Raw genomic sequence first — 4259 nt, 5'->3', positions numbered from 1 at the left:
ATTGGTTCAAGCGTTACAAGCAAGCTCTCATGGCTATCTCTCACCTAGCCGATGCGCCGTCGATCCTACAAATGCAGTGAACTTACCTTGATGCTCAATCAGGTACCCTCCTCTCTCTCACACTCTGGTAGCTCCACGATTCTCGATGCTAGCTCAAGCATCCTCAAGACTCCTCCATCTCCAAGATCCATCCTTCATAGCCGCGCGCGCAAGATAAGAGAAGAGAAGAGAAGAAGGGGAGAGGAGATGGTGAAGAGCTTCACCCTCTTGATTCCTCACTCTTACACACACTCACTCCCTCACACTCTCACACTCCCTCTCTCAAGAGCATACACAAGCAAGAAGGAGAGAAGAAGAGAGGAAGAAGAAGACTAGTTTTGCCACACCAAAGAATGAGCTCTTCATTCACTTTTCAACTTTATATACAAAACCCTACTTCCCTTTTGGGCGGTCATCCCCTTTTTTCCTTTTTTACATGGCCGGTCATAGCCTAGGCCCTGTTTTCCATTGTCCTTTTATCTTCCTTGTTTCCTTTTCACTACCCTTCTATATTTACAAATCGCACGGGTGAGAGCCCGGCACTCTTTTACAAGATTTTAGGGTGCACTTTTTATGCGCCTTTCCCTTTTTGTGTTTGCCTTGGCCTTTAAAGGTTGTCCTTGCACTTTTGGCCTTTTCTCATTTTTTTCTTCCGTTGGGTTGCCTTTTTTCCGCCTTCGCTCTGCGTCTTTTCCACTTTCTTTTGCTCTCTTCGTGTTGGGGTTAACATTACCCCCCTCCTAGACGAGTGCCAGTCCCATGGCACTCATTAGCGTAGGGAGCAAGTGGTAGCATGTACTGAAGACTTCGGGGGAAAGGGAGCTTGGGGCCTGCACTGGTGACCGGTTTCGTGAGGGTTGGTTGGGGATGCTGCGTAGGACGATTTTTTCGGCTCGATGCTGGGTGGGCAATTAGCATTGGACGTTGATGAAGAACGAATGCCACTTGTGCTGTGGTCATCAACACCTGCAATTGAAAACCTGTCAGGTGGTCTCTCCCTAGGGGTAGTGCTAGTCTCTGTATTGTGCACAAGACTCCTTTAAAAAAAAAAAGTTTGGGAGACAGGTAAAAGTCTAAGCAAGCTGAGAGTGTTGTCCTGCACTTGAGGACCCAAACTGTGAATTAGTTCTGTGTAGGTATTATGTGAGTGCAGTGCGTGTGCGTACTTAGATATTACTCAGCTAGAAGACTGGGCGGAGTGGGGCCGTGTAGAGCAGAAATGTGGTAATGAGGAGATGAAGTACACATTTGACTCCTACTTGGAGACGTCGTTAGGGGTGTGCCATTGTCGTCAAAGCTTGCTTTCTTTCTTGTTCTTTTTTTTTTTTTTTTTGAGGTGGGTACATGGAGGCAGCGGTACAAGGGATAATGGGAGTTCTACTCCTCATCATCCAAATGGTGGGTAAGGGTGGGCGAAGGGCGGGGGGGCTTGCTAAGGAATTTTCGGCTTAGCAAGTAGCCCTTAGTGTGGAGGCGGGTTTTGAGGGTAGTGGTGGAGAGAAAGGGGTGGTTGCACTATGTGAATTTGCTGAAATTCATGTCTTCTAGCAGTGCACCACAGAAGGATGGCAAAAGAGCAGCAGGCATCATGAGATGGGTCATGGTGGTGCTGTCTATGGCATTGGGGTCAAAATAGAGGGGTGGAAGGTGGCGCTCTTGGGGTGCAGGTTCCTGGTGTACTAGGATTCTAATTAACCTAAGATAGTTACATGTGGTGATGAATGCTGGGTCGGGGCAAGAGGTGAATTCTTTAAGGAATTTATCTATAGAGCTGTACAAGTCGGGAAGGGTGAAGAGAAGAGCGTTCCTATGGGAAGTGGTATTGGTATTATAAATGATGGGGAAGTCAAACCTGCCGTGGATGGACGGGTTAAAATCCACTCCTACCCTTCGAGGATACGGCATAAAGGTGGGGTCGCTCCTTTCCGAAGGGAGGGTGTTGCAAAACACCATCCACGCCTCCAGGTTGATGTCAAAAATGCGCCGCCTCCAGGTGGGTTGGCAATTATAGCCTTCTACTATGCGAGGTACTTGGAGGGCTTTGTCTTGCCAAAACTCGCGGTCCTCAGCCCCCCAAGCAGTTGGGTGGGCCTCACGCTCTTCTAACCATTTAACCTTGAGCCGGGCCCCCATGGCAATGACATCCTCCACCAATTGAATGGGCAGCACCCTATTCAAGGCGGTGGGAAACTCGAAGCGTAGGTCGAAGGGGTCTCGGCTATACTCCTGCTGCTCCGAGATAATCATTTCAGCGTGGTACTCAGCGGGGGAGTCTTGGGTGCACAGCGGAAAAGGGGCAGGCTGTTTCGGGGTAGGTCTGGCCTTCATTTTTCTTCTTGCCTTCTCCACCATTTTCTTCCTTCGGGTGGTGTGGGCCACTCTTCGCTCGGCAGATGCATCATGGGGTGGCACTTCGGTTTGTTGGGGTTGAGGGGGTGGCGGGACATATTCCTCTCCTTGAGGTCCTAGGTCAAGCTCTGGCTCACCCCCTTCCGCTTGTTCCTCCTCCTGTATTTTCTCCTTAGTGAACCCCAGGTCATCCATCTCTTGTGTTGTCAGTCCTACTTGTGCCAGATATTTTCTTTGGTCTTCTAGGCTCTGCGGCGGGCCTCCTAGTTGCAGTGGTACGTGCATGCCTGCTGTGAGGGCCCTGCGCGGAATGGTTAGCTTTCTCTGCAACTGATCATTGTCCTCATCTATTTCTGAGTGGGTGGTGTGGAGCAGCGTGTTGATAAAAGTGCGCTGCTGAGCTATCATAGCGAGCTGGGCTGCCTCTGCCTTGTTTTCAGCCATCACTCTGTCTCCCTCAGCCTTGGCCAGCCGGCGTGCTAAGTCTCGCACTCTCTGCTCGTTATGATTGGACCATTCCTTTGCCCACCTCTCCATGTCTTCCAGGCTTTCCCCTTGTTGGAAGGTCATCGCCATAAATTGTTGTTGCCGGGCTTCAAGCTCATGGCGCAAGCGGGACTGCTCTCGGTGCTCCTCTGCGATCTGCTCGTTGAGTTGGTCCCGCGTTGCTTGCAACCTGCGCACCTGTTCTGCCCTTAACTGATCCAGCTCTGCAACCTCTTGTCTAATTTTCTCAAGCTGACTTTGCGCCTCCAAGTGGGCTGCAGATAACTAGTCATTCTTGCCCTGAAGGTGGGCATTTGTCTCCCTCTCCCAGTGGGACGCTCCATTAGGATTTTCCTTCTTCCCTCCCAAGTAGCGTCGCGCTCCTTCAGGGCTTTCAGCTCCTCCGCCTCCTTGGTGCTGGCCTCCTCCCTAAGCACGACGATTTCGTTTTGATATTCTGTTATTTGCCTCGCTCTGTCCAATTGGAGGGCGGCTTGTGTTTCGCGCTCCGCTGCCAGCTCCTCCACCGCCATCCTCCTTTCTTGCCTGGCCGTTTGCAACTAAGCGAGCAGCTCCTTTACGTAGTCATCGTAGTGGCCTGTTGGAGGTGGGGAGTGGGACATGATCGTAGTGGTGGCAATCTCCTCCACTTTTTGTCTTTTCACTTCTGGCCCTAGCTCCAGCTCGGCCGTCGCTGCCCTTTTGGCACCTGAGACTGGGGCGGCCCCGGCTGCTTCCCTTGCCAACTCTCTTTCCACCAAGAATTGCAACCAGGTGACCACGTTGCTTTCATCGATCTTTGGGGTGTGCCCCAGGGCGGCTGTGATAGGGGGTGTCACCTTAAGGGGAGTGGCTTGCATGGGTGGTACGAGGAGAGGGGAGACGGGCCTGACTGGGTCTTTTCCTTTCCCTTCTGCAGGAGGCAGCGGCACAGGTTCCGGCATACCAGTGCTAGGGCCAAGTGCTTCAGGTTGGTATGGTCTGCCTGCTCCTTCCACGTCTTTTCTCTACTGTTCCTCGATGGAGCGACGCGTCGCCAGCTCCAATTCTTCTTCCTCCCTCCTCCTCAACTCCTCCTTAGCCCTCTTTCTTCTTTCCTCCTCTTCTCTTACCGACTCTCTTCGGGCCCATTCGAGCTCTTCCTTCTCTTTTCTCCTTCACTCCTCCTCTCTCTTTCCGTGCAGGGCTTTGGTCCGTTGCTCCGCTTTCCTTTCTGGTGCAGCCTGGAATTCTCCCTCCTTGGCGGTGTCCGTTTCTGTTTCATCCGACTGCTCTTCTGCCTGGGGCTGGGACTGCGACGACGATTCGCCACCTTTTCCGCCATCTCCCTGTTTGTCCTCTCCCGCTCGTCCCTGCCCTATTTGTTGAGATGGCAAGCTCAACAC

The sequence above is a fragment of the Lygodium microphyllum genome, chromosome 7 (genome assembly GCF_053477565.2).
Source record: "Lygodium microphyllum isolate KBCC chromosome 7, Lygodium_microphyllum_v1.1.10, whole genome shotgun sequence".
Lineage (NCBI taxonomy): Eukaryota > Viridiplantae > Streptophyta > Polypodiopsida > Schizaeales > Lygodiaceae > Lygodium > Lygodium microphyllum.
This window is presented reverse-complemented; position numbering follows the sequence as displayed.